The sequence below is a fragment of the Chlorocebus sabaeus genome, chromosome 20 (assembly GCF_047675955.1).
Source record: "Chlorocebus sabaeus isolate Y175 chromosome 20, mChlSab1.0.hap1, whole genome shotgun sequence".
Taxonomy (NCBI): domain Eukaryota; kingdom Metazoa; phylum Chordata; class Mammalia; order Primates; family Cercopithecidae; genus Chlorocebus; species Chlorocebus sabaeus.
The window spans coordinates 11,257,471-11,268,657 of NC_132923.1; the positions used below are offsets into that span (position 1 = coordinate 11,257,471).

The window sequence follows — 11,187 nt, forward strand, 5'->3', positions numbered from 1 at the left end:
TGTTCTGAATCCATAAATCACTATACAAGTGTAAGAAATTATAATTATGCAAATAAGAGGTGTAGCCACCAAAGAGTTTTTAGTAAAACCCAAAACAGCAGGGCATAGTGATAGTGAAAAACAGCATGGGTCAAATGACAGCTCCACCCCTTCACTATCATGTAACTTTCAGCAGATCATCTGGCCTTTCTATGCCTCAGTGTCTTCATCTACAAAGTATGAATACTACACTCATAGGTTTTTTATGTTATTTTTGTATCTTGTATATAGCGTGACAAATGGAAGGCATTCAATAAATTATACTTTTCCTTCCATCTTAAGCAACCACTCTACACTTGTTCTTATGAGATATTATCCCAGGCCTCTGACACAGGGACCAGAGCCCAGAGAAATTGGGATAAGTAAAAGAGTTGCACCTACTGAAACTCGTATTAGTACTTAAGTAGGAAGAGAAGTGGGAAACTCTTGGCAACTAAATGAGAACCACAAGGAGATAATGGGGTAAATGGTGCTTTAGATAAATGAATTACATCAAAGATTAACAATGGTTGGGAGCGCGTAAACAAAACAACTTTGGAACCTGATTTCCGAGCAGGTAGGTCCATGGGAAGGAATGGACTAAAAGGCGTAGGATCTGGGAGTGAGGTCAGGAGGGAAGAATCTCTCACTCACATCCCTCTTTCTCTCTTGTGCTTTTGAATCATCATGTGGCCTCAGGCAAGTCCTTCCAACCTCTGTCTCCATATTATGCTCTGAAAATGGGCATTGTGATAGCACAAGCACAGTAGAAAACTGAATGGCTTGTCTTCCTGACAGCACAAAGCTGATGAGATGTCAGATCCTGATGGTCTGAGATAAAGAATATCCTAATATGCCAGTCCTGGAGTTCCTGGGCACATGGTAAGAAAAGACCAATGGAAGAACAAATCTCCAGCTACATTTTTGAATTTCAGCAAGTGAGTATTTACTAATGTATAATGAAGAGACATTGTTCCAAATCATAACACATAGTAGGAAAAAGATTTAATGCAAAAATGTAAAGTAATCAGACTGAATACCTCAGAGTCACAGAAGCTGATTATCAATTGACAGATAATGGAAAGAAAACACAAAACTCACAGCATTCACAGTGGTTTCAAGGAAGGCAATGTTCCGCATGAAGATTTGTGAAAGCAAAAAGGCCCTACCAATTACACACATAGGAGTCTCTTCCTGACCTCACCTCTCTGTTCATGGATCTGTTCCCAGAATTCTGCATTTAGAGACTAAAGAAAGAAAAAGAACATGCAGAAACTTAATATTTCTCCTTTTGCTTTTTTCCTACAAATTCAAAATACCTTAGGTCAGCCCTCTATCAGTTTATGATCTCATTCCTTCTAGCACACCCCACTCTTCACTCCAGAGAGGAAGCCGGAGTCATTGTTGTAATTTTATAGACAGACACCTGGGGCCCAAAGAGTTTAAGTGACTCATGTAAGGTCACAGAGAATAGCAATTTCTCAACTGGACCCATATCTGAGACCACTGGGCTCTCAATTTACCACATGGCCAGCTAGAATATATTTAAAAATTAACAATTGCTGAAAAAAACTAAGTTTTACATCCTGATGCCATCTTGTACAAAAAAAAATACACAAAGACCATTCTTATTATTTTGAATTATTGATAAAAATTATTTCAAGACATTGTCCATAATATGGTACAATATATATCATTTGATATATGCTCCTAAGATCTTCATAGTAACACATGTCCTAACACATACCCTATAGTCAAAACTCACCTATTACATCACAGTTGGTGTAATGGGACAGGGCCAAAAAGAAAAGTTCAGTTCAGAAGACATCTAGTTTATCTTCTGGGTTTGTGTACAAATTCATATCTAAATAGTTTATGCAGTAAGGAAGATATTTCGCCTGTGCTTCCCATGAGAATTTTGGAGACAGCATTTTCTCCTGTTCTATGACTCCAAGGAACAGAATGAAGCCCAGGAAGGAGCCACAGAAACAAGGAAGTGGACTGCATGCTGCCTGTCTGACGGGGACATGCTCAGTTGCATTTTCTCAGGGCTGTTCTACAGAATGTCACTATCAGAAGATAGGTCGGGGATGGGGAGGGGAGAAACAGTCAGTTGTCCACGAGTTTCAGAAATGCTTTATCTATAGCCCCCCTTTGGAAACTCACCATATACACCCTATACATGCGTAATAAACAAATAAATAAATAAATAACTTGTTTCAATTTGCTTAATCCCGAGTTCCCAAATTTAGTTAAAACTAAAGCCTGAAGTACCTGAATACCTAGGAAGATCCCACGAAACTAGTGTGTTAACTAGAAACCTATGAAGTATAAGATGTTATCATGATACCACCTCCAAGCAAAAGAGAGTTACCTTGAGCTCCTCCAATGACCTCTAATGAGTACTATCAGAACCACCCACCACCTGTGCCCTTCTCTAAATGCCTGGAACTTGGAATCATTTGTTCAGGACCAATTCCTTCTTTTGGAGAGTAGAGGAAAAGAGGGTATATTAAAAAGGGAGAACCAAGAAGAGAGAGAGGAATGGCAGAACTCTTCTATTTTTGATTCATCAAATTCTTAACAGCAAAATCAAAATCACATTGGAAGACAAAACACAAATTTCAAACCACAAAATCTACTACCTTCCAGATCTATAAGGCACCATTTCATTAGCTCTAAATCTCCATGGCTCCTATATCAACTAATTGATTGACCCAAAGGAGCAGACCTCATCTGTCCAATCCAGCAAGTTAGAACCAAAGCTCAGCCGCTGGGTGACCTCTGACAGGCAACTTAACCTCAGAGTGGCCCCATTTCCACACCTGAAAGCAGAGGAAGTAGCCCTTCAGTCAGGCTGGGCTGGATAGGGAACAACTAATAAAAAGAGGATCGTAAAACCCTTTGAAATACAATCAGTGTCTTATAAAAACTTAATAATTATAATTAAGCTGTAGCTAGAAGTCTGCGAGGTCCACACATGACAGTCAGCAGTCATTATGCTGGTATCTGATAAGAAGACACCCTCTGCTCCACTGCCATCAGCTTCACAAACTAGTCTTGGCTGTGTCTGATTTCTTCACACAAAGTTGTCAGAGTAAAAATATTGCTGCAGTCAAGTTGCCTTGATCTAATCATCATCATGTTTCATTAGAGATAAAATCCTGCCAGCCTCCTACATATCATGAACCTCTGTTCCCTGTGACTGGGGCAATCTCCTTCATGAAACTAGCACCTGCTACAGAGGCCACCCCACTGTAGAGCACAGGTTTGTTCTAACCACATCAAAAGGGGCAAAAGCACTCACCAAACTACAGTGGGAGTGGTAAAGACAACACCTTCTAACTGGTACTTTCCATAGCAAATTATTATTATCTCCACGCAGGCAATAAGGAATTAAAGTAGTAGTATTGAATAATGGTAGAGTGTGGGTTTTAGAGGTTGACAGATCTGGATTCGAATTCTAGCTCTGCCACTTGCCAACTTAATTGACCTTAGGTAAGTTACTTAGCATCACAAAGACTCAGTTTCTCCATCTACAAAATGAGACTATTCATGCTTACTACACAGGATTGGTGTAAGAATTAAATAACGGAGACAATAGTTACTTTTGTTTCTGGCTTATAGTGATTGATGATGATAATGATGATCACAACAAAAGATAGAATCCCCATCACATCTTATAGGCCAAAACCTCCCTCACTAAACTGGAGATGCAGGGCAGAGGTATATTTGGCCATATTTGAGTTCTCAGAACCTGAACCAATGTCCATTAAATTTGATTAGACCGAATTGATCATATAATGCTCAGTGCAGAAGATTAGTATGAAATATGTCAGATGCTTGGATTAGAAAGGTGAGGTCTCCATCCCAGCTAACACAGTGAAACCCCATCTCTACTAAAAATACAAAAAGCTAGACTGGCATGGTGGCACACACCTGTAGTCCCAGCTACTCCGGAGGCTGAGGCAGGAGAATCGCTTGAACCTGGGAGGTGGAGGTTGCAGTGAGCTGAGATCGTGCCACAGCACTACAGCCTGGGTGACAGAGTGAGACTCCGTCTCAAAAAAAAAAAAAAAAAGATGAGGTCTCTTTGCTCCTCACTCCCACCCAGACTGAGAAGGCAGCACCATGGGAGCACCCCTGCCCACACCCTTACCACAGCCCATCACCCACCTCATCTTTGACATGGATGGCCTTCTTCTGGATACTGAATGGCTATATTCAGTGGTGTTTCAAGAAATATATGATTGCTATGAAAAGAAATACAGCTGGGATGTAAAGTCCCTGGTAATGGGTAAGTAGGCATTAGAGGCAGCACAGATTATAATAGACATCTTGCAGCTCCTGATGTCCAAGGAGGAGCTGGTGGAAGAAAGCCAAACAAAGTTAAAAGAAGTGTTCCCTATAGCTGTGCTCATGTCAGGGGCTGAGAAATTCATCGTCCACCTGCAGAAACACAGCATCCCATTTGCCATGGCCACCAGCTCAGGGTCTGCCTCATTGGAGATGAAGGCAAGCCAACACAAGGAGTTCTTCAGCTTGTTTTCTCACATCATGCTTGGAGATGACCCCAAAGTGTCCAGCACAGCAAGCCAGACCCCAACATCCTCCTAGCTTATGCCAAGAGGTTCTCTCCCTGTCCTCCTATGGAGAAGTGCCTTGTCTTTGAAGATGCTCTCAACGAGGTGGAGGTCACCGTGGCAACCGGGATGCAGGTGGTCATGGTTCCAGACAGAAACTTGAGCTGAGATTTGAGGAGAAAGGCCACCCCGGTGCTGAATTCCCTGAAGGACTTCCAGCCTGAGCTGTTTGGTTTGCTGCACCCCAGCCCACTCTCATGGTCCACACTGCTGGGGAAAAGGGAAAGAAATCAGCAACTCCCAAATCCCAGACTGCACAGTGATTTTAGCCTCGTAAGGTTTGCCTTTCCATCCTGCGTTGGCTTGCCCCACTCTAAAATGTTGATGAAATGTAGCTTGACAGCTGAGAGAAACTTAGTAGAGACGAAAATGAAGCCCAGAACAAAGATTGAACTTGAATTACCATCTCAAAAACTAAGCTGATGGAGTATGTGATAAAGTGAATGTACATGCATATGTGTATGTATCAGTATGTTCATATGCATATAGGCATTACATGTATATGTATGTAGATATATGCATGTCTGTATATGTAAGATGTATACTTTTCCAAGACAAAATGGAACATGATTTCTCTTTTGTTCTAGTTTTTCTGAAACCCTGGCTGGAAAAATGTAAACTATGTATGCATGTAAGTATATGCTTCATGTGTACATATGTATGTATTATACATATATTTATATCGATTATCCACATCACTCTCCTCAGTGTTCATGTCAACATGCAATGGCAATGGACAAAGTGAGATGATAGTTCTGGCTGGTTTGCGATCTGAGTGGGAAAGTCATGTTTTTGGTGAGCACTAAGAAATCTCCTTGCCGGGCGTGGTGGCTCAAGCCTGTAATCCCAGCACTTTGGGAGGCCGAGACGGGCGGATCACGAGGTCAGGAGATCGAGACCATCCTGGCGAACACGGTGAAACCCCGTCTCTACTAAAAATACAAAAAATTAGCCGGGCGAGGTGGCGGGCGCCTGTAGTCCCAGCTACTCGGGAGGCTGAGGCAGGAGAATGGCATAAACCCGGGAGGCGGAGCTTGCAGTGAGCTGAGATCCGGCCACTGCACTCCAGCCTGGGAGACAGAGCGAGACTCCGTCTCAAAAAAAAAAAAAAAAAAAAAGAAATATTTCTCCTTATTAGCTAACATTAAAATTATTTCTGTGACCTCAGAATGTCTCTGGATTTTCACTTTATCGACTGACTCTGAGCCACATCATCTATCATTTGTTATTAGTGTGAACCCAACGGTAACATTTATCTGGTATCTACATCTTCATCCACATTGGAGAATGTTTTCTACCTCACAATAACCATTTGCCTCATTTAAGAACACTGATGGCCTACACTTTTTGTATAGAAATAGAATTTGATTTCAGAATGTATACTTAGTGAGACTGAGTGCCCAGGAACAATTTTGGAATCATTGATCAGACATTGCGCTTCTGTGATTATTCACTTTTATAGATTTACTAAGTCTTTAGAATTTGTCTATGATTTGTCAGAGAAAAATAGTGATAGCCTTGGAAATGGGGAGTGAAGAAGTGCTGCTCAATTGTGGCTACTCTTCAACTCTGGAAGTTGTGGATAAACCGTAGGAATGCATGTGTGTGTCTGGTGGAGTAACTGTGGATGACAAGCCCTGGCTATTGATTGATTGTGCATCACTTTAGCAAATTCATTTTCTCATTCCTTTTTTTTTTTTTTTCTGAGATGGAGTCTCACTCTGTCACCATGCTGGAGTGCAGTGGCATGATCTCGGCTCACTGCAACCTCCATCTGCCGGGTTCAAGCAATTCTCCTGCCTTGGCCTCCCAAGTAACTGGGACTACAGGCATGCACTACCACACCTGGCTAATTTTTGTATTTTTAGTAGAGACGGGGTTTCACCATTTTGGCCAGGCTAATCTCGAACTCATGACCTCAAGTGATCCACCCACCTGGGTCTCCCAAAGTGTTGAGGTTACAGGCACAAGCAGCTGCACCCAGCCCATTTCCTCATTCCTGATGGCCTGTATACATTTCTGCACTTTGAATTCTCCTTCAAACCAGTTGTAATGTCTTACAGTTTCCCTCACAAATTGAATTAGTTTAATAAAATTTTGTAACATATGTTAAGAAAAAGAAGAAGAAGAAAAGATGAGGTCTCTTTCGTAAGCCATTGAATATATGTGGGCAAAACCAGTTCACTTACCCTCTCCTAGGCTGATACCCCAGGCAGTTTCCTCACTGAGGCAAATTCTGCTTATTCAAATCTTTATTTGAATAATAATAGCAGAGGAAGTTCAGGCTGACTCAGATGATACTCTTGGAATTGCTTTTAAGATACAGATATGGAACCAGTCCATGGCAAAAATCATTTCTCCAACCTCTATTTTTAATCTCTAAAATACCGCACTGATCAGGCCAGTGTAGGAAGAAGTAGGATAATTTTAATATTAATATCCTACCAAACATTAATAGACTGCTCTTGCCTTGCCCATCCTCACTCCCACCTGTTTTGTCCCGACAATCTAGCCAATCATTCAGTGCTTTCAGAAAGATTTTTAAAAATAAAATTGTACCCACTCTCCATCTTATGGTTTATTGCTACTTCTCTCAAGTGTTCCTTTTCTACTCCATCTCTTCTTCCCAATCCCGCTATCAAAAAGTGACTTCTTCTGAATTCTTACAGGGCTACTCTCTAGTCATGGCATTTGCATATAGTCTTGTATATGAAGAATACATGCAATTCATTCATTCTTTCAATTAAAAAATATTTCCTGAGGGCCTGCTCTCTGCCACTGAGAACACAACAGCAAACAAAACATAAGTGGAACTGCTTTCATGGAACCTGTATCTTACTGTATTCAATTCCTTTCTTCCTGAACGGATGGAGGGTTGAAATCAACTTTTTCTTCTGCAAGGTCAACCCTTGAAAGGATCAAGGCAACATGGCCTTTTGCCAAAGACTGATAAAGTCTCCACTATAGTCTGACTGTTCAACTCTCTTTTTCTCAAAATATGCTTTGCCCATTCCTACTCCTCATCTTTCCTCACACTGCCTGGAATGTCTCTGTTTCACTTGGCCTGCCTGAAATCCACTCACCCTATCCAGAACAACTCCCATCTCCTCCCTGAAGCCTTCCTACACCACTTCACCCAGCAGTAGTCCCTTTTTCCTTGTAGAGCACTTGTGGATTACAACCTAACGTCGCAACTATATCATATCTTCTGAATGCCTTGAATGGGTCTTTTCCAATGCTCTATACTCTTTCACCTTCCATTTATCAGGTTCTTAATGAAAGTTTTTGATTAGCTAAGTAGCAAGGCAGTGTGAACATTCATGGAACAGATGAGGATAAATTATCTAGAATGATGAAATCAGTATCTAGGGCTTGTATTCAGAGACTTTCAAAGAGTTTTGCACCTTGAAAAACACAACAAAAGAGACTTTAAAGACTAATTTTGAAATGTTGGCACTGAAAGTATGGATTTATTTATATTAGAATAACTGAATTTTGACCTTATGAGAAGTTGTAATTATTCCCCACTTGTCATATATATAGGATGTGGTTCACTTCAAAGATCAAATTTGTGCTGCCAAAAGCATTTGTTTTTTATAATTTAGGAAATACTCCCAAAGATCTGGTTGTAGATGAGCTATTAGTGGTTCACTCTCTGTCTAGACCTAACAGGGAGCCCACTGAGAGCCCAGAGCCAGACTGGGCTTGGTCAGACACCCAGAGAAGCAGCACCGACAGCACTCTTCATCTGCAGATAAGGAAGAGCCTCAGAAAAAAATCTGTAAAGTTCTAACCATACATCTGACCAAATAGCCAAAAGACTAGCACTTATTGTACAACCACTTTAGTGACTGTTAAGGTTTTTTAAGGGCCATTTAACTTTACTACACTTACAAAAATTTTATTAAAAATGTATTAAGCACCGAGTGTCCTGCCAGGTACAATATAAACTGAGTAAATAAAGTACATTCTTGTCTTCTCTTTATTTCATCTCCTTTCTCTTGGAATCAAACTTTTATTTTAAAAGATTCTATGTATTTAATTTGTAATAGGTAACATATTCACATGGCTTAAATATTAAAAAGTAGAAGAAAGTATGCAGTAAAAAGGCACTTCCCCACCCCTCTCCCTATAGGTAACCACTGTTGTTGGGTTTGTTTGTTTTTCTAATTATTACAAAAAATTATAGCATGTACAAGAAAATACCAATATCAGTCTTATTTTTGAAATTGAACCTTTCTTACCATAACATATCCCACTTCAAATCATCGGGAGGTAGGGTAGAGTGCCCCTTGCTACCATGAACAATGCCTACAGTAGAACAGAGGGCTCAATAAATGTTTATGGACCAAGAGAGACTCACTGAGAGAAGAACCAGGAAGGACACAGTCAATTTTCTGTTTCTTTACCAATACTACTATGAACTCAATCAGATCCTCACTTGAGGGAAAGGGACACAGACCTTGACTGGTTCCCCTTGAGGTCTCCTCATCCCTCTCCTATTTCCCTATCTGAGATTAAATGGTTTTGAGAGTGGGATGGGAAAAGAGAAATTTAAAAAGAGAAGAGAAGAGGAAATACGGAAAGGAAAGAAACTGAAAGAAAGATGCTGAGGCAGACAGGGAAGGCAGAGCTCCAGAGAAGCATGCACTGCTCTGAAAGGAAGGATCAGAAGGAAGGCCATCAAAACACTCAACACTGCCATCCACCCTACTGCCTTGTTCCACTGCCATCCTTACTTCAGGGACAGAGTAGGATTCATGGTGCTGAAACATCCAAGATTAGGACTGAATAGTTACATCATGACATGAAGCAGTTATGGGATGTCTGGACCTGAAGAAAACATTTCAAGCTAGACTGACACATGCCTGCCTATGCTCTTTTCCACATTTGGGAGGCCATGGCCTTAATTCCCACACCCAAAGTATGTATTATGTGTGAAGCCTCAGTTCCAGCCTTTTTATGGTATGCCTTTTTGTCAGAAGCAAAATCTCTCTCAAAAACATTTTTTTTCAGTTCTTCACATACAAATCCTCTTATCCCAAAGAGTAATTTACAATTCTATTAGAACCACATCTAAGTCCAAGAAAAATCTGGAATGTCACACAGCACCTCTACCCTTGAGGAGCTATGACCCGTCTTTCATACTGCAGTTGAAAACCTCTTTATAACAGACACCATAAAGCCTCTATGGCCCAGTGAAAGATACCTGCTTCCTTAATTCACAATATTGCTCAAATGATAAAAATTCATTTGTACCATTTAGTGTGTCTCCGTGAAACTGAGGAGCTGCTGGTTAGGATAAAGATACTGTTATAGAACAGAGAATACAAATCACTTGAAATCTATAACCAGTTTAACAACAAAGACAGCCAGAAGCCCTCTGCTACTCCGGGTGAGAGCAGGAGCAGGTAGATGGTAGAAATGCCCTCCCTGGTACCCGTGCCCAGTCACCCTGCAAGGCATGACGTAAGATGAAAGCATCTGCTGACTCTCAGAGGTATAATTACAACCAGGGTGGGGGTGTAATTAAAGCAAGGGTAATTTACCTTAAAGAAGATAAAAATTAAGGATTATTAATGATCATAATAATTAGCTCTTTTATATCTAAGAATCACAAAATGCTTTACAAGCTGCAATTATCACAGCTCCCCTCTGAGGAAGGGATTCATATCTTACAGTTCCTCATTTAACAGTGGGAGGAAGCAATGGGCATCAGGGAAGGCAGAGGGAGGTGGACTACTGTCTCCTCTGTCATCTGTCCTATAAGTGGTGAAACTAGAAAGAGGCCCCAGAAGGGCTGACTCTTATTAAGGTGAGTACCCTCATCCCCAAGTCATCACGCAAACAGATGGTCCATCCCAGAACAAGTGATTCATCTCATTCTGGCCTGTTGGTCATTTAAACTGCCACAATGCAATAAAATTATATCATATCAGCAAGCATTTTTTAAAACATCTAGTAGAAATAAAAGATATAGCACTACCTTCAAGCAACTTAAAACCTAATTGAGAACACAAAACAAGCACCCATTAAACTAGAGAAGAATATGAAAATTACACATTAACTAGTACTAGATTGTAAAATGCTGACTATGTATGCTGTGGGGGGAAATTTTTAATAGACAGATCATTGCGTGTAAAGGTCAAAGAAGGTTTTGGAGAGGAGATGGAACTTCTCTGGGGCCTAAAAGAAATTATATTAGGTTTTAGACTGACAGAGGTGAGGTCTAGGAGGTGGGTCAATGAATAAAAAGAAATGATCAGAAAACTTGAAAGATTTAACACATAATTTTTTTAAGAAGTCTTTGATGGAGAAGTGTTTGAAGTACTTTAGATTTTTTCAAAGCCATGTAGAATCACCCTACTTTGAACACTTTCCCAAAGTGTCAACATCATAGTTTATGCTGGGTTCTGGAGAAGTACATTAGGCTAAAGATGACAATAGAACCTTCTCTGCTTTATCTAAATTTTCACTCTGGAAGTTATCCAGTTGAGCTAAGTCAGGGCCTGGGCCAGGTAAATGC

General features: G+C 40.6%; 1 pseudogene; it reads left to right on the forward strand.

Moving 5' to 3' along the window:
• Positions 1-4,149: 4,149 nt before the first annotated feature.
• Positions 4,150-5,084, forward strand: LOC103224010 (pseudouridine-5'-phosphatase-like; annotated as a pseudogene).
• Positions 5,085-11,187: the final 6,103 nt, after the last annotated feature.